Genomic DNA, 20,336 nt, shown 5'->3' on the forward strand with positions numbered 1-20,336 from the left:
GCCAGAGGATGAGGGATGGAGAGAAAGGAGGAGAGTGGAGAGGAGGCAGTAGAGAATGAATGAATCAAGGGGTGAATATGTGCAAAAAAACTTGAGAGTAGTACCTCTAGATGTGAATTTTGCCTGCGCCATAATTTGGGGTAGGAGCAACTATGTGGTTGGACATAATTCTGTAATTTAGAACTGCCCTGCTTCTCTTCAAGGTGGCTGCCCTTCTCTAGGTGGGGGATGGGGATTGTAGGGGGAGGAGGGGGTTGGGGTGCTTTGTGTGATTCATCGCTAAGTTCTGGGTAGGCTACCGCAGCAGCATCCGTGTCTAGTTACCAGACCCGATTCCCTCTGCGAGTCTCACAAAACCTTACAAACTAATGAATTCATTCAGTCCGACAGGATACCTGCGAGGCAGGTGCCTATTCAATCAATTAAGCACCAATAAACATCATTTCAGTATAGAGATGGTGCTCAGAACAGGCAGAAAATATGATTCATGAAAGTCCCAGGGCTAGTCAAATAACAGCTTTCTGTTGAGGAGTTAAACCAGCCTTTTGTGCGATGAGGCTGCAGCAGGGGCAGAGCATATAAAGCAGGTGTTGGCTGTGACATGAATCTGAAAAGTTAAGCCAGGGGAGAAACAGGTAAATAACAGCAAATGTAAGATCCAAATCCCATGGTAAGTCCAGTGACAGGGAGAGAGTCGCTGGGCAACCATGGAAAGATACTATTAAAAAAGAAGAAAACAATGCAGGGTGTTTGGTGGACCAGGATAGTGAATTATGAGGGTTTTTCCTCATTGTGACCTTGTGATATTGAATAGCCTCCCTTCAGACAATCAGTGTTGACATCAGCTAGGCTCTCCAATCAATAGACATCTCATAGGATGTTGAGAAACTGTGTTCTCAGAGGCAAAGGCGGCAGCCTTGGTACCTAGTCCACTGCTGCGTCACCTGCTTTACCGGGAGATTAGGATGTGGAAATGGGTCAGCACCCTTGAGTGGACTCTCTGCAAGAGAGGCTTTTCCACTGCACTTCAGGGATGAGCGGGTCTGCAGGTTATTTTCCACTCACCCAGGCACGTGGTCATTCATTAAATCCGGAAATAAATCATGCACAGGGCCCCAGGGGAGCTGTATTTGTTTTGCATGGTTCTAATTCAGCACATCCAGTGAGAGAAAACAGCTGCTAAACCCTTACCAGTTCCAAGGAAATAAATTGTTGCTTAGTTTTCAGCCTTTCTGCCTTAAGAGATTGCCAGTTGCTGGCTTAGGATTTCAAACCGGCATTTCTCAAGAAGAACAAGCTCGTCAAATCCCATTTTGGATTTGATCCTGGTGAATATCGGGGCCAGTGGGGGTTGTGAAGACATGCCCCCACACCCCCCACCGTGATGAGCCTGCCACAATCAGATACGGATTCAGGCCTAGGCAGGTGGAAGTCCCCTGTTGGGGTCTGCACAGTGTGCCCGGAGCAGTGAGTCTGGAATTTTCATTGTGTAAGACTCACCCAGAGAACTTATGAAAATACATGCACATATTCCTGGGCCTGGATCCCAAAGATGCTGATTAAACAGGTCCGGGGCAGGGACCCAGGAACCTGCATCTTTGTAAGCTCCTCGGGTGATTTCCCTGTGGGTGGACTTGTGACCCTAGTTTGAGCCAAGCCCAGCCAGCAGGCAGGACAACTTGGAGGAAAGGAGAGTGTCTTTTTCCATCTTGGGTATCACCTCCCCTCCCTGCTGTTCTTGCTGCCTCTCAGCCCTTGCCCTTGGGTCCCTTCCTGCTTGGCCTGATTCTGTTAACTCCTTTGCCAGAGCACACTTGGCCAGCCCAACTCTGACCGCTGAGCTCCTGGAGAGTGAACGTCTGTGTGCCTTCAACCTCAGCGTGGTTGTGAGTGGCAGATGTCATGTTCGCGTGGGGTGGTGGTTAGCGATGGTAGTTAGCGCTTCGGTGACTTTTTTAATTTTCATGGTCCAGGCCACCAAGCTTATTGTCTTTTTCACTGTACTTTTCTTTCTTTTTTGTAATGTATTATCTTTTCATTCTTTTTGGCTGGCTGGGTCTTCATTGCTGTGTGTGAGCTTTTCTCTAGTTGCAGTGAGCGGGGGCTACTCTCTAGTTGTGTGCTGGCTTCTCACTGAGGTTGCGGAGCATGGGCTCTAGGCACTTGGGCTTCAGTGGTCACAGCACATGGGCTCAGCAGTTGTGGCATGAAGGCTTCAGGGTGCACAGGCTTCAGTAGTTGTGGTACATGGGCTTTGCTGCCCTGTGGCATGTAGAACCTTCCTGGATTAGGGATTGAACCCGTGTCCTCTGCATTGGCAGGCAGATTCCCATCCTCTGTACCACCAACGAAGTCCCCAAGGTTACCTTTTTCTAGGACTTTCCTCCTTACCTGCCAGTTGAAGGTAGCAGACACAAGTTCCTACGCACTCCCACCCAGGGTGAGTGTCAAGGGCAGGGATCCCCATCATTACATTATAAGCACTTTCTTCAAGAAGGAAGGAAATAGACTACTAAAATCTCCCAATTATCTGCACTAATGAAGAAAGCCATGGCACAGATGATCCAATTATTTTTTTACTTTGAAATTAATTGCATGGTTTCTTGAGAGCAGCTATGCCTCCTAACTGTGCCTTGTTTTTACTGGTGTATTTCCTAAGCCATATGCCAGCTGATTGCATGGCGAGCTGCGAGTATGTGGGGTGGCTGGGGGAAGTGTGTATGGGGTGTGACTTCAGATTTATTAGGATCACTCCACTTTTGCACAGTATGTAAGCTCTCAAGTCACAGGGCCCAGACCTTTGGACACAGAAAACCTTGGACAGCAAACAGTTGTAAGAACCAGAACATGGGCCAGGAGCTACTTCTAATTGTGTCCAGAGCAGCATAAAGGAAGGCAAATGTGACTGCAGAGTTGACATGGATGACATCACCAGGCTTGACATTGCCAGCATTTCAGGTCATGAGGAGTTGCATGGAATGGTTTGTATGCTCCTTGTATGGTCCTTTCTAACTTTGAAATTCCATGAACTTAGTGATCAGATATGGTTCTAGAAATGAGAATGACTCTTGATAAAGTCTCTACTAGCCCAAGAAACAGACCTTAGCCACTAAGATTTCCTGCTGTTAGAATTTGGACTCATTTCTTCCAAGTTTTTGAACAAGAGAGTTCAGTCAGTTGGTCAACAAGTTAACAGGCACCCAGATGAACTCTCCAGGGTCCAAGTTCCTTCCTGGCAGTGAACTGGGTGATTAGATATTAAGCAGAGAATTGCAATCACAGGGGCAGGAAACTTGTAAACACAAACTGAACCAATAATATCTTAAGCCGGGGATCACTTGGTTTTCATGTTGGCATCAAGTGCTTCCATGGGAGGAAAACTGAGAATTGTTTGATGCGTCAATGTCCCTTCCCAATACCTTTCCTTGATATTGACATTGCCTTATTTTCCTATTCATAAATGGAGTCACTTGGAAGTTGGAAAGAGATGGGCATTCCAAGTGGGATGACCTGGCCTGACACACGTGGAATGTGTGTCTGACATGGCCAGCCTCAGCACTACTTGGTGCTTTGGAAGCTGTGGTGGTTGTCTCACCTGCCAGTGTGGGTTTTAGGCTCTAGCTACAGGACCAACCTAGATAGCATGTTAAAAAGCAGAGACATTAGGGTCCGTCTAGTCAAGGCTATGGTTTTTCCAGTGGTCATGTATGGATGTGAGAGTTGGACGGTGAAGAAAGCTGAGTGCCGAAAAATTGATGCTTTTGAACTGTGGTGTTGGAGAAGACTCTTGAGAATCCCTTGGACTGCAAGGAGATCCAACCAGTCCATCCTAAAGGAGATCAGTCCTGGGTGTTCATTGGAAGGAGTGATGCTGAAGCTGAAACTCCAATACTTTGGCCACCTCATGTGAAGAGTTGACTCATTAGAAAAGACCCTGATGCTGGGAGGGATTGGGGGCAGGAGGAGAAGGGGATGACAGAGGATGAGATGGCTGGGTGGCATCACCGACTCGATGGACATGAGTTTGAGTAAACTTTGGGAGTTTGTGATGGACAGGGAGGCCTGGAGTGCTGCGATTCATGGGGTCGCAAAGAGTTGGACACGACTGAGCGACTGAACTGAACTGAAGTGACAGATGTCTTTATTTTTAGGTTCTTTGGATCTTTAAGGGTTTTCTTTAGCTTCTTCCCAACTTAACCAAAGTGGTAGACAGTTAAGACTGAATAAGAGAAATCTAAGTCAGGAGTTGGTTTCTGGGGTTGTTGTTGTTGTTCTTTCACTAAGTCGTGTACGACTCTTTGTGACCCCATGGACTGTGGCACGCCAGGCTTCTCTGTCCTCCACTGTCTCCCAGAGTTTGCTCAAATTCATGTCCATTGAGTTGATGACGCTATCTAACTATATCACCCTCTGCTGCCCTCTTCTCCTTTTCTCCTCACCTGAATTTTTCTACCACCTGGTAAACTTCCTTTCTGGGGAGCACCCAGAGGCTGGCTCCATCAATCCTGAGAGCAGGGCTGTTCTCCCATTATGGTGGCCATGGATGTGCATCACTCAGATCTCCTTTTAAGGGATCCTGCTATGGGGAGCAGAGCTGATTGACAGTCTCTAGCTCATGTATCTTCAGGTTCACCATGGTTTTCTGGGCTGCTCCCAGTCAATGAGAGAGAATGGAAGGGTTTCTAGACTAGTCCATTATTCCTAATATGAAATTCTCTAATGAGCAACTTTGGCTCAGGGCCTTCCCCTCCACCAGGCCAAGACTTACCTAGACCTGCACTGTGGTCCATGGCTCTTCCCACTCAGTCTCTCCTTCCCTCTCTCGTTTATAAATGTCAGACCTGCATTGCAGTCTAAAGACTGTCGTCATACTCTTGCTTCTCTTTTATTCCTTGAGATTTTAGCATAATCCAAAGATGTATTGGGTTTGATGAGGAAAGAAGAAGCTTACATCGTTAAGGAGCTGTGAGCATTAGCTATCATGAGCCAGCAGGAGCCACAGGAGTACCTCTGGATTAGATTTTGAACATGCGTGGTCAAGATGGTTGAACTTAAGACGGGGCAAAAGAGATGGTCAGCCAGTGAGGGTGCTGATTAATCCCTACAGACTGGAGAAGGCATGAACAGAGGAGCAGGAGCAGAGAGTGGTCACTCCAGGAAAAAGTCATCACCATTTTTTTTATTTTCTGGACCTGAGAAGAGGCAGTCAGATCCTTAGGCAGAATGACACTGCAACACCGTGGCAAGTACACACCACAGTGATTCCCCAAGTTCTTTCCCAAAAAGCCCTCATACACTGGGAAAGGAAAATACCCAGATATTCTAAGACTGTCAGACACAGATGTGTCAATATTCAGTGATACCAGGCGACCTGAAGTGAGATCACAGCACCCTTTAAAAAATTTTTTTGATATACATTTTTCTGTTAATTTAAAAAATTTATTTATTTTTAATTGAAGGATAATTGCTTCACAGTATTGTGTTGGTTTCTACCAAACATCGACATGAATCAGCTGTAGGTTTACCCATGTCCCCTCGCAGCTGAGCATCCCTCCCCGCTCGCTCCCCACCCCACCCCTCTAGGTTGTTACTGAGCCTGGTTAGAGCTCCCTGAGTTACATGGCACATCCCCGTCACAGCCCCTTTTAGAGCTGGGGCTGGCTAAAGTCCTGGCTAAGCCCTGGCTGATTGTGCGTTCTCTGGGTGGTCTGTAGATCCACCCAGTAGTGATGTCTCCTATCTCAATATGAATTGATATTTTCCGTCCATGGGGCCTCAGCCAGCACCACTCTCCAGGGCTGGTGTACAGAATGTGTGACCCCCTATCTCAGAATCCCCCACATAGCATCCAACAGGGACCCACTTCACAGTGGTGGTAACCTCATGGGGTCACTTGTCATGTCACATAACACACCATCCAAAGTCTGCCAGTCTCAGAATTCTGGAACCACCTCCTGAAAGCACCGCTGAAATAATCTGCAGATCAGATGCCATTCTTTAGGATGGTATGTGCAGTAAGTCAGAAGTCCCTTTATGATGCTGTGTCCCCTAAATGGAAAAATTTACAGGTCCGGGAATTAAGGGACAGGAGCAGTGGTGACCCCATCACATCACTCCCATTTCCTGTCCCCACAACTCTGAGCTCTGCAGATTCAGTGTGCTCGTCCCTAGTGGGCCACTAGCAAGGCACATTCTGTGTGTGCTCGTTGTGTGTGGTGATGGGATGTGTGTGAGGTTATGCATGTTTGTGTGGTAGTGCATGTATGTGTTATGTGTGTGGACATGTGAGAAGTTTCATCACGTGTGTTGTACATGTGCTGTGTGTGGTCAGGGGTGTAGCATATGTATTTTGTGCGGCATGTGTATGTCATGGGGCTGTGTATGTATGTATGTAGAGTGGAGGTGTTTGAATGTGTGAATGTTTGTGTGTGCTGTCTGTGGGTAGATGTGCACACGTGTGGTATGTGTATGTGTGTGGTGTGTGGGTGAATTGGATGATGCATATGTGCTATATGTGAATATGTGTGTGGTGTATGTGGGGTGTGAGAGGATTTCTGTACATGTGTGAGGTACGTTTGTAAGACGTATGCCTGGCGTGTGTATAGTATGTGGGTGTGGGTGTGGTGTATGGAAGTGTGTTTTCATGTGAGTGGTGCTGAGTACATCTGTGCATTTTGTATGGTATGTGTTTTGTGTATACAGGTCTGTACTGTGACTGTGATGTGTATACTTGTGTGATATGAAGTATATTGTTGTTGTTCAGCTGCTCAATTGTGTCCAACTCTTTGTAACCCCATGGGTTGTAGCCCTCCAGGCTCCTCTATCCATGGAATTTTCCAGGTAAGAATACTGGAGTGAGTTGCCATTTCCTTCTTCAGAGGATCTTTCTGACCCAGGGATCGAACCCACATCTACAGCTTGGCAGGTGGATTCTTTACCACTGAGCCACCTGGGAAGCCCCATGAAGTATATGTGCTTGTGTGTATGTGTGATAAGTATTGATGTGGTGTGTATGTCTACATGTATGTAGTATGTATGGAATTGTGGGAAGGAGCACAAGTGTGTATGCTGGGGGTATGATCTGGGGCCATTTGTGTGTATGTGTGGTGTCAGTGCAGTAAACATGCATGAGGATAGTGTGGGGTTGATGTGTGTATATGAGTGTGATGTATGTGGATATACATGTGTGTTGTATAGGCCATGCATGTGTGTGCTATGTGTAGTGTGGTATGTGCATGAGTCTGGAGTATGTGGAATATAAACATATGTGTGATGTGTGGTCCACATGGCACATATAAATTTGTGTGATACATGTATATGTATCTGTGGCTGCCTGTGGTAGGTATGTGTGCCATGCATGTATATGTTTGTGATATATGTAGAGGGTGCATGCATTAGGTGTGTGGTGTGCATATGTGTACATGGGTGTGGGGCATGTGCTGTGTGTACACACATGTGATGCATGATGTGTGTTTATATGTGGTCTGCCTGTGGCATGCACATGCGTGGGGTATGTGCAGAGTGCCTGTGTGTATGTGTGTACATGTGTGGTCTCCCAGCTGAGCAGCAAGCCCTGTGGGGACCAGCTGCCCTCACCCCCAGAGCACCTCCACTCAGCGAGCTCTCAAGTGCTTCCTTGGCTGGCCAGAGTCCATTTCCCAGGTAGCATGAAGGCTGCGTGACTCGGGTGGTCGTCCTTGACAACCGCCTCCCACATACATCAGCCGGCCCAGCCTAGTACTGCACGGGAACTAATCAGCCATGATATTGGCAGTCACACTGGTGTGCTCCAACCACCCACGTGCACGTGAGGGGCGCAGCACACAACTGCACACACCAGCCCAGCCGGGCCCCCGACAGTACTGCATTCTTAACAAGCAGGCTAGGCTCATCAGAGGGAGATGCGGGCTATAATTCCGTGTCACCTGGGCTCTTGGCCTGGGTTTGTCTTTGCAGACATCAGGTCAGATGCTTTCATCGCAAGCAGCACGTGGCTTGTTAAAAGGGCAGAGTTAGGGGAAGGAGTGGGGCTCACCAGCCAGATGCCACGGTTCCCACCCTCCCTCTTTTTCTCTTTCCAGCTTTTAAAATGTCTCTGTCTCTCTCTCTTAGTTTAGCCTTCTCCCATCCATCCACTAAAAACTATGCACCTGTAGTAACTACCATTTATCAAGTACCTACTCTGTGCCAGGTACAATCTTATGCCATCTCTGATCTTCATGACAACCCAGTAAGGTCAGCATTCTCAGCCCGCAGTACCAAAAGGGAAATTGAGTCTGTGGGCTTAGGAGGCTGCCTGCATGGAGGAGCATGACTGGGAGGCCAGGCGTGTGTGGCCCTTCCCACACACAAGGGCCAGCATTGTCTGAGTCCTCCAGAAAGGGGAAGAGGGTTCTTCCCCACCTAACCTTTGTTACAAGGGAAATGCTGTGTTCTCATCTAAATTTCTCCAAAAATTTGGAAAAGCCCTATTTCCATATAATTTCTCTTGACATCCCCAGTCCACCAAAAGTTAAAATCTAGAGACACCTACAATGCCCCAGCTTTTCATGGCTCCAGCTAAGAGTGCAGTGACCAAGAGCTCCTTTCTGCCCGCCCTGTCCTCAGGCTGTGCCTTGGAAGGACTGGCCCCTAGCCCATTGCTGATCTGCTAGGCCAGTAAACCAGGCCCCAAAGCAAATAAGCCCACTCTTTCCATTTATTCCCTTCAGCCACGTGGGGCCTTCAAAGACCTGTTTGTGACAGAGGTGTGCTCTGCCACAGTTTTCCTTCTAGCATCTAAATTGGCTCTTCTCACCTCTGGCTCCTTAAGAAAAACCTGTTCCTGATTGCAAGGATGCATCTGTTGCATGTTGGCAAGAGAAGAAATATAATGTGATGGCTATGAATGGTGCTTTAGAGTTAGACCTCAGAGATTCAAATCCTGTTTACACCGCATATAAACTCTGAGATGTGGTTGGAACTCTGCTCAATGTTATGTGGCAGGTGGGAGGGGAGTTTAGGGGAGAATGGATACGTATATATGTATGGCTGAGTCCCTTTGCTCTTCACCTGAAACTATCACAACACTGTTAATCAGCTGTACTCCAATATAAAATAAAAAGTTTAAAAAATTAAATAAAAGCAATGGAGCAGGAGATCTGGACAGTGAAAAATAAACTTCAAATCAGTGCAATGTTATTTCAGTTCCCACAACTAAAACAACTCTTGTTAAGGTCCACTAATTGCTAAATTCCTATGGCCTACTTTCTTTTTTTAATTATGTATTTACTTATTCATTTTTCACTTTAAATTGAGTTTTTATTGGAGTATATAGTTGATGTGTGTCATGCATAATAAGTTACTTCAGTCTTGTCCAACTCATTTAACACTATGGACTGTAGCCCTCCAGGCTCCTCTATCCATGGGATTCTCCAGGCAAGAATACTGTAGTAGGTCACCATGCCCTCCTCCAGGGGATCTTCCTGACCCAGGGATGGAACCCATGTCTCTACATCTCCTGCATTGGCAGGCAGAATTTTTACCACTAGCGCCCATAATTGATTTACAGTATTATGTAAGTTACAGGTATACAGTATAGCAATTCACAAATTTTAAAGGTTATACTCCATTTATAGTTATTGCAAAATATTGGCTATATTTCTCATGTTGTACAATATATCCCTGTAGCTTATTTTATACTTAAAAGAAACTTTGAGATGTGTTGATTTGCTTCAGTCCACTAAGCCTCAGTTTCCTCATCTGTGGTTTAAGGAGAATATAATGCTCAAAGCTCTGAGCATGGTATCTGGCCCCCAGGAAAAGTTCAGGATGTTCACAGTTATCATTAGAGTTTTCAGTTGGAATGAATAGGAGACTAGGTGAAATTTGCATGATTGTACTTTTACAGTAAGCCATTAATGATGCATCCATTTAGTTTTCAACTCTGAAAGAACATAGATTTGATTAATTACAACAGGAATTTAAAATATTTCCATTATTCAGAAATAACCTACAGAGAGTCCAAGCTCGTGCCTCCCTCCTTCCTCCCTTCTTTCTCTTTTTTTTTTTTTGAGAGATAAATAGCAATTTTGCTATTGGATTCACTGGCTCATCCTTACCCTGGTAACAAGCTAAAGCTTTAACCTTGATTAAGCAACATCAAATCTGATGCAAGTTCTCCCCACCTTCAGCCCAACCCCTGCTTCCCAGGCTCAGCTTCGCCCTGGACTCTTCACCCCTACTTAGCATCAGCACACTGCCAAGGCTAAGGACCTCAAATTTTTCTTTGAAATAGTTGTCTGCCTACTTGAAGTTGGAGCATTTTATCTGTTCTGCAGGGTGGTCCTGCCCCTCAGAAAGTGCTTGAGCATGTTAAGTTGTTTGAAAGGTTTCTGAAATGAAGCAGGGTCCAAACCACACCCCTCCCTGTATTTCTCAGCTGAGTTGCACTGGCATTCTCTCGGGGCCCTGAAATGCCTTCCATTTACCCTTCCTGTGAATGCAAGGCAGGAAAAATCTCTTGGCACAACAAATTCAGAGCAATGGAGGGGGTTTTGGCACTTACTGTGACTCAAGGCAGACCTATTTCTAGATGGTAAAGTATGAAAAGAGTGATTAGTTTAACACTGAGGAAAATTGAATGTTGATAAATGAATTGCTTTCACTCAGTCTTTCAGATTCTGTCCCTCACACCCACATCCTTAAAGGTACCTATTTCCTGGACATCATCCTTAGGTTAATCTCAATTCAAAAGGATGCACTGACAGCATTGAATCAGTCATTCTTATTCACAAAGCTCTAGATTCCGCTAAAGTATTAAGACTGAACAATGGACTTCCAATTTGGGACCTAGACCTACTCACTGATAAGAGTGACCTCCTCGTTATGGGTGAAGACATATTTGACACTAAATTTGTTGCAAATTTTAACAGTGTTCAGCCTCGAGCCGGTGAGTGACTGTATCCTACATGCATTGGTACCTTACTTGGATTGAAAATGTGACAAATAAATGAGAGTCCTTTCACCCAAGGCCGTATTCCCTTTACATGAAGGTCATGTATGCACTAATTGGACAAAATATAAATAATCTTTCTTTCAGCTTTCAGTGTTAGATCCTGACCTGTTTCGTGTCAAGAAACCACAGGGAGCCCAGCTCCTGTCATCAGGTTGTCTTGATTTGCTGATGATCTCCTTAAATCACAGAGTGATATTGAATGCAGTTCCAAAATAAGGAATGTCAAGTTCCAAGGGACATTTGTTTAAAAAGCCTATAATGTTATAGAAAAGGTGATGTGAGCCTTGACTCCATTTGCTTTCCTGTGTCATAGAAACTTTGAGGACAGGAGAAAAATATAACTCCTGCTGGGAAGGCCTGTCAAATCCTTCCTGGGGGAGCAGATACAGAAGAACGTGTATCATTTCCATCAGTTTAACAGCTGATTTTGTAACCAAAAGTGGGATCTGGCTGCTCTTTGCTCAAAAGCCATTAAAGAGGCCAAGCTGGTGGGAAAAGAAAGCTTGCTTTATCTTGATGCTGGCTACCAGTGGGAGGAGGGGAAGTGGTCGCCTGTCTAAAGGCTGACTCCCCACAACCCCTACCCTGACAGCCAGTGAGCAAGAACTTTGGTAGGCTGAGGGAAGGGGCTACATGAAGACATAGCACAATCAGTTCTGACAGTCATCTTGAAATTGGTCATCAGTGGTCTGAGCAGCATTGTCTTGTTTTAAATCCAGTAATCTTCAGTTCCAGGGTTGGTTTGTTTCCATTTCTTGGGGCCATTTCTCAGAATTGGACAGCTTCTGTCATGCCTACGGCCTGGTCATCATGTAGGTAACTTCTTCTACCTGGTGGGGGTGTTAGTATCTATAAGGCAGCTCACAGGATATGACTCAGAATATTATCTTTGGCCCTTGAGAAGAAACCAAAGGTCCTTGACTTTTTTAGTGACTGCATTATTATTATTATTTGGTCCCCTTTGACTGTTTTCCTTTGTTTCTGCATTTTCTCACTTCTCTGATTAAACTTACTCTTTGGTTTTGTCTGCCCACAGACAAAAGGCAGGCAGAGGACAGAGAGGGGTAAGGGCCACAGGGTCCTGCTCTGTTTCAGCTTCATCCTTGCCGTAGGATTCATTGATCTGGTCTCTAATTTATATAAAGCTTAGAATTTTTGACCTTGAGTAAAGTGGGTGGACTCCATTTTTATTTTTCCTGTTAAATATTTATCTTGAAGATGTTGAGAAAAGTGTGCTGGCATAGTTTTCATTCCAAGATGCCCATTCTCTAAACTTAAAAATAAAATAGACATACTCACCGGACAAAGAAATAGACCAATTTGCTTCCTGAACACAGGGGATGGAGTGGGGAGGGATAGGTGGGTGGGGGAGTTGGGGGGGCAGGGCAGTCTAAGGAGCCTGAACAGAAGCCCGCTTCTTCCACCCTCAGCCTCTTGTCTCCCAAAACACAGGTGCCCCCAAATAAGATTATCAGATAAAATCGGGATGCTCAGTTAGATATGAACTTCAGATAAACAACAAATAATTTTTTACTTGAAATTTTTTCCCAGTATTACGTATCGCTTTTCCTTTGCTCAAGCTGGCCACCCTACCCCAAAAGCCTTTAAACAAATGCTCTGCAGCTGTCCTGGGCAGTCAGAGCTAAAGAGACGGATAATCCCCAGAATCAAAAGCGGGGTGGTACCTAAATGTCACTAAATCAACCTTTCATTTTACAGATGATCAAACAGAGGTCAAAGAGATAAAAACCATTCTCTAAGAACACATAGCTCCTGGCTCTTATCTCCCAGGGCAGTGCGGCACCCTCTAAGGAGCCTGCCTCATAACACTTCTTGAGACTGGATTCTGACTTTAAAGTTAGCACGTGAGCACGTGCATCTGTGTCTCTGTGCCTCTGTCTACGACAGCAATAAGAACATGGCACAAGTAAGTTCCATCACCTCCCAGAGAAGGGAAAAAGGATGGACCACTTTCTTGGGTAAGGAATGGGGTGGGGGTGGGGAGACGGAGCAGAGGTAGGGGAGACAAATTACAGAGAACAAAGCACAGATTAGCATCTTAATAAATTATCCTGCCGCCTTAGACTCACTGGAGCTAGGCTTTCTCAAAGTGGGGGCACGTTCACGTAGTAACTTGTGATTACTGTGGGCGGTTATAGAACCTTCCCCTGGAGACCTTTCCAAATCAGACAGAAAACCATTTGTCTTTGTTAGCCAAGTTGCAGCCCTGCCTAGAGACCCACAGGAGGATGAATCTAAATGACTTCCCCAGAACTCTTCTGACCTTGGAATCTATGAAAATTTAAACAACTAATATAATAATGTTCAAATCTAAGACTAGAATAAATGCAAAAGTAGCTTGGTATTATTACAGAGCTTCAGTGTTGCTCAAGGCTTTACAGAATCAAGGAAAATCCCTCTTAAGGCCATGGGAACGCCCGGGTCGCTTTCTTGAAGCTTTACAAGGAAAGTGTAGCATTGGTTGATGATGATTAAGGATGCTATTTATATGCATATAGGACACTCAATTTCCTTACCATTTGCAAGGGATACATTCTAGAGAGTGCCTGAAACAGGAAAATGCATTGTTCAGCTATAAACTGGGATAACCAAGGTCAGAGACCAAGACACCCAGACTCCCAATTTCCCAGACTCTGCAGTGACTCAAGGGGCTTCAGTTCCAACTCTCCCAGTTCCCATATCTTCTGCTTTCTCTATGTAAGCTGATTAGTGGTGCAGGGAGAGTGTTCAAAGGAAGCTCCCACATTCCTCGTGCCTTGCTGTTATTTAGTCTCTTAGTCGTGTCTCTTTTTTGATCCCATGGACTGTAGCCCCACCAGGCTCCTCTGTCCATGGGATTTCCCAAGGCAAGAATACTGGAGTGGGGTGCCATTTCCCACTCCAGGGGATCATCCTGATCCAGGGATCAAACCCTCATCTCCTGCAGAGGCAGATGGATTCTCTACCACTGTGCTACCTAGGAAGCCCCCCTGTGTCTTCAATGGTCCTATACTGGAGATACAGGGAGGCCACCTGCTCCCCAGCCCTGAATGGACTGGGTAAGGGACCTGCAAGGTGGAGTCAAGTTGTCTGGGACCCAAGTGACAAAGACTGGGGCTAAAAAGTAGGAAATACAGCACTGCCTATGGAAGCTTCCCACATAACCCAATTCACCCAAAATTTAAGCCATGACTATTATAGTTGGAATTGTTTCACACATATAGGGGCTGGGAAAGGCTTTGGAGCCTACATGGTCTCAGCTATTCATTGAACCAGTGAAGAGAGAGGGACTTATGACCAGAAATATTTTTTCAACCTTTGTTGTTAGGGGAGCATCCTTCTTCCCTGCACCCGTAGAAGCAGACTGCTTAGCATGAAACCCCTGCTGTCCACCCACTCGTTACTCCAGGGAGGAAAGAGTGACTTAATATGCTGGGGAGTTTGGGAAGAAGAGGGCTTCCTTGGTGGCTCAGACAGTAAAGAATCTGCCAGCAATGCCAGAGACCCAAGTTTGATCCCTGGATCAGGAAGATCCCCTGGAGAAGGGAATGGCAACCCACTCCAGTTTTCTTGCCTGGAGAATCCCATGGACAGAGGAGTCTGGCGGGCTACAGTCCATGGGGTCGCAAAGAGTCAGACATGACTGAGCCCCTAACACCTGCTACTTGTTTGGAGGAAGAGGTTGTTCCCCTGGCCCCGTCCTCCTCTGTCTTTCCTGGGAATGAGTTGTCCACTAGAAGCCTTTTCTGCTTGTCTCCTTCAGGGAAGGTGATCATCTGGTAGGGAGGGGACAAGATGGTGTGTTCAGGTACAAGGCTGTAGAATAAGTCTGCTTGAATCTACTGTTCAGCATTTGGAAGACCACTTGTCTTCCAAAACAAATATGTCACGTTCCTTTTTAAAACTGAAATATAGTTGATTCACATTGCTGTGCCCGGTGCCAGTTTGAGGCACAGTAAATTAACTGTATATATAATTTTTCAGATTCTTTTCCATTGTAGGTTATTATAAGATATTGAATATAGTTCCCTGTGCTATTCAGTGGGACCTTTTCGTTTACCTATTTTATATATAGCAGTGTGTATCTGTTAATCCCAAACTCCTAATTCATCCTTTCATCCCCTTCCATTTCCCCTTTGGTAATGATAATATTTTTATGTCTATGAGTCTGTTTCTGCTTTGTAAATAAGTTCATTTGTATCATTTTTTTAGGTTTCAGATATAAGTGATACCAGGTGGTATCGTATGTCATATGATGTCATTTGCCTTTGTCTGATTCACTTCACTTAGTGTGATAATCTCTAGGCCCATCCGTGTTGCTGCAAACGGCATTATTTCATTTTTTATGGCCAAGTAATATTCTGTCATGTGTGTGTGTATCTCACATCTTCTTTATCCTTTCATCTGTCTATAGACATTTAGGTTTCTTCCATACCTTGACTATTGTAAGTAATTATGCCACATTCTTGAATACCAACTTTTATCGTAATATAGGTAAAAAAAATTAGCCTCCATCTGCCTTAGTCTTTTGCCTTATTTCTCAATTTGTTCTGAATTCCAGCAGATGTACTGGGACCCCTCAAACCCCACATTCACACCAGGGGCTCTCAAACATTCTCCAGTTACCTCCAGCTTATGTAAACCCTCTCCCCAGAAAAAATGAGTTCTCTGAAGCCAATATATGGGCTTAAACATCACTTGAAACACCCCTAGTTAATTTTCATGATGAATTATAAAAGTTGATGCATAGAGCAAGCCAGAAAGATTGATTAAACTTCTTCTAGGAGTTTATAAAAGCACTGGCATTTGACAAACATCTGCCTACCAACATTCAGCTATTCTGAACCCACATCAAGTTTGACTTATTTCGCTAATTAAATAAGCAATTACTGAGGGACTGGTACATGGCAGGCTCTCATTTAGGCACTAAGGAGGAACACAAAGAAGGACAAGATAGTATTCATGGCCTCAAAATACCCAAAGTCTAATGGAAAATACACAATAGTAAAATTTCATAATACAATGTACCTTGCATTTGGTGTGGCCATATCATTCAGCTGTTGTCAAGGGAGTGAAATTGGAAGTGGTATGTACAACCTTCAGTTCATGTCCCTACAAGCAAGAAACAAAACCTCCCCTTCCGTTTTCTCCCTTTCTAATAGCTAGAATGTGGCTATAACGGGGAAAGCTGGAGCATCCATCCTCTACCTCAAGATGAAAGCTACAGAGTGAGATGACAGAGCAAGAAGACGTCAAGAACCCTGGAAGAGGTAGAGAGGAGTTCCCTGGTGGTCCAGTGTTTAGGGCTCAGCGCCGTCACCGCTGTGGCCTGGGCCAGCCCCTGGTCAGAGAATTAAGACCCCGCAAGCCATGCGTGTATATGTGCATGTTCAGTTGCTAAGTCATGCCTGACACTTTGCGGCTCCATGGACTGTAGCCCACCAGGCTCCTCCAACCATGGGATTTCCCAGAAAATAATACTGGAATGGGTTGCCATTTTCTTCCCCAGGAGCTCTTCCCAACCCAGGAATCAAACCCACATCTCCTGTATCTCCGGCATCACAAGCAGATTCTTGACCCGCTGAACCACCTGGGAAGCCTCGAGCCAGGCATGCTGCTGCCAGAAATAACAGAAGAAGCCTGGGGGCTGACACTACTGTGCAAACACACCAGCTCTGGAACGCTTACCTGGGTTTTTCTCTGGGCGAGAAACAGAATTCCATCTCATTTAAGCGCTGTAATTTTAGAACTCTTTGTTACAGCAGCTAAACCAGCATCTAAAATTTGAGTTAATACAATCTGCAGAGATGCTGACTCTTTGGAGAATGGTGCATTTGATATGATGAGCCCAGGGGCAACAGGAATTTTTGTTCTGGTGTTATAGACGTGAAACCAAGGCAAATCAATTATATCTTCTAGCAAGCCAGAAGAATAGAATCAGAGCTAGAATTTTCCTCAGATGTTTCTAAGTCTAATACTTGCTTTACTTAATGTATCTCATATACAAGGATATCCCTTAAAGCAAATTCTTCCAAGAAATTCTAAGCAGTTAACCAGCGGCTGCTATGTGCCACTTTGTTGAGCACCAAGGTTGGAAAATCAAGCAAAAACAAGGTTCTTGCTTTCATGCCTGTAAGTTGGTGATGGGCTTCCCAGGTGGTGCTAGTAGTAAAGAACCCACCTGCCAATGCCGGAGACACAAGAGACGTGGGTTCAATCCCTGGGTTGGGAAGATCGCCTGGAGTAGGAAATGACAACCCACTCCAGAATTCTTGCCTAGAAAATCCCATGGACAGAGGAGCCTGGGGGCTGCAGAGTTGGACATGACTGAGCAGTCATTCATAGTTGGTGATAGGGGTTACTTTATCACAAAAATGAGTGTGTAATTATGTACTCACACTAGTTTGCTTAAAGGGAAGGAATATGAACTTTAAGAAACATATAAAAAAAAAAATGTGACCTAAATAAGTGTCCCTGGGAAGGCTTTCCTGAGAACATGTGCTTGAGCTGCACTCTGAAGAATAGAAGGATTTAACCAAGTGGTAAATGGGAGAGATTGAATGGTCCAGACAGAAGCAACAGCATGTGCAAAGGCCCTGTGGTGACAGGAAGCTTGGCAGGTGTGAGGAATTGAATGAATGTCTGAGAGACAGGGAGACAGTGGTACCTGATGAGACAGAAAGATAGTGGAACCAAATCATAAAGAGTCTTGAGTACTGTGTTAAGGACCTTGGTCTTCAACCTCATAGTATTTCATACCCAAGGAAGGATTTAAGCAGAGGATGAGGAGGGGGGAAGGATGACATGCTCATATATGTAAACTAAACAATGCCTCTATTGTGATTAACAGATGGGGGAGGGTGCAGAATGAATGCAGGAAAAATATTGCAGTTGCCTGGATAAGAAGTGAGTACCATTAGGACCAGAGTTATGTCAGGGAGTGGAAATGATTATTAGCTGGATGTTAATTTCCTGGCATAAAAGGGAATCACAGCCTTGCCAATCAGGTGTAGTTCACATAGAGATCTCAAAAGAGGCAAAATTGTAACCACAAAATTATATAAATGGTGTGAATTGCAAGTGTACCAAATTTCCAGAAACGACTATGGTAAAAATTTGCTTTTGCTAGAAGTTTTGTCACCTTTGACAAAATAAAAATTCTGGGTTTAATTTTTGTATTGGTTTCACTGTCTTCCTCTTCTTAGGGGGCCAACAAATCTCTAATCATGTAAGTTACATCCAGGATAATAATTTGAGCCCTTTACTAGAAACAAGTACACATCCACATTTGTTAAGTGACTAATACAGAAATCAATGACCATCACATTCTCTGGATATGTCTCTACTGTTTTCTGTTGTTTCGTCCCACTTGTTTTTATGCTGCCTTTCTACTAAAATGGGAAAATAATAATCTCTTTGTTTGTCTAAAAATATCTCTTTGTAAATATTCTTCAAAAGCTCGTAGGCTCCTTGAGTGAAACTATTTCCCTCCCTTTTATGCCAAAAGTGCAAAGATAAGTTATTTCTTGATGAAATTATTGACTGTACCTCCCGTAAGATTCCCTTCAGTAGCAAGTAAATATTCCCTCAATAACAATGGATGTGGAATGGAATAAAAATGGGAGAGTGTGGAGAATATGAAAATTCTTAGATTTAATAAAAGATTTCCAAGGGGATCCAAGGAGGCTGGTCTTAAACAGAAGGGACTTGGCAACTCACAGTAGGCACCTCCCCTCAGTGGGAGGGGCTTGCAGCCTCAAGGGGTGTGGCCTCCACCGGAAGGTGAAGGAACATCGATTACTGCTGGAGTCTGTGTTGAGCTGAATAATAGCAATACATTTTAAAAATTTAATCCTAAAGAGCCTGGATTTTAGGCTTTTTCCCTTGAAATAAGGTTTTCCAATAAGCCTTTTTAGAAGTCACTTTCTGAAATACAGAAACTCAAATGAAGATCGCAAGAGTGGTCCTTAAAAACCTTTAACTAGGAGGGAGAAAAATAATAGCGTTTATGTTGTTGCTATGTACATGAGAACTCTATGCAGATCTTGGTTTTCCTGGGACCCAGGGTAACTCCACAGCTTTCCAGTGGGTGCTAATGGTAAAGAATCCACCTGCCAATGCGGGAGAACTTATGAGACAAGGGTTGGATCCCTGGGTCGGGAAGATACCCTGGAAGAGGGCATGGCATCCCACTCCAGTATTCTTTCCTGGAGAGTCCCAGGGATAGAGGAGCCTGACAGGTTACAGTCCATAGGGTCATAAAGAGTCGAACATGACTGAAGTGACTTAGCACACACGCGGGCAGGGTAACTCCTGGACACAGAACTCTTTGTTTTAAAACTGGGATGGTTAGGAGAAAACCTATATAAGTTGGTCACCCTCCCTAATATATATAGTTTATTCATCTGCTGAAAAAGTTTAAGCATCAGTCGATCAGTACATATTTATTGAGTACTGCTCAGTACTTTGCTAGGCACTGTGAGAAAGTAAGTCATCGGTACATCTCTTGCCTGAAATTTTGTAGCTCCTTCAGTGCTTCCCAGGAGTTTATAATTTCCCTAAAATACTCAAAGTGTGCTAAGTGGCTTCAGTCGTGTGCAACTCTGTGCAACCCTATGGACTGCAGCCCGCCAGGCTCCTCTGCCCATGGGTTCTCCAGGCAAGTATTCTGGGGTGGGTTGCCGTGCCCTCCCCCAGGGGATCTTCCTGACCCAGGGATCAAACCAGCGTCTCTTACATCTATCTGCATTGGCAAGCAGGTTCTTTACCACTAGCGCCACCTGGGAAACTAAAAACAACTCAGTGATTGTTTGCCAAACATTATTTGTCGGGCGCTGTGGTTGGCCCTTGGAATACGAAGATGAATGAGAAACTGGGTCTGGCCGCGAGGAACCGAACTCCTTCTTGAAGAACAGAAAACGCAGTAAGATACAACACAGTTTGGTAAGGGCTGCTGTAGAGCTGGAACAAAGGCCCGGGCATGCCCTCCGTAGCAGGCCCCAGCTAACTACGGCTGCGGCTGTGTGCACGCACAACCCTGGCACCGAGCGGCATGAGTTATGGTTCGTGCAAGCAGCGGTCTGGACTCAAGCTAATAAATACGGTAATAATTCAAAGGAGGGAAAGAGCCCTCTTAGTGGGGTCATCATGCCTATGTGTACAGATAAAGAGCTTATTGAAAAGACAGGATTTAAGGTAGACTTGGGTCAAATTTTAATAGGTACTTCTACGTATTGTAATTATACATTGTAATGTGTACAATCCCTCATATTCATGTAAATATGAATAAATATAAAAGAGGCTCTCGAATGGACCGATCATACTAGTGTGTTTTAAAAGA

General features: G+C 44.8%; 1 long non-coding RNA gene across 1 annotated transcript in view; it reads left to right on the forward strand.

Annotated features, from left to right (window-relative positions):
* The window catches only part of LOC122452392, a 123,719-nt gene that overhangs the window by 65,616 nt on the left and 37,767 nt on the right, over positions 1 to 20,336 (forward strand). The gene's annotated exons all lie outside the window — the stretch shown is intronic.

Source organism: Cervus canadensis, chromosome 1 (genome assembly GCF_019320065.1).
Source record: "Cervus canadensis isolate Bull #8, Minnesota chromosome 1, ASM1932006v1, whole genome shotgun sequence".
Lineage (NCBI taxonomy): Eukaryota > Metazoa > Chordata > Mammalia > Artiodactyla > Cervidae > Cervus > Cervus canadensis.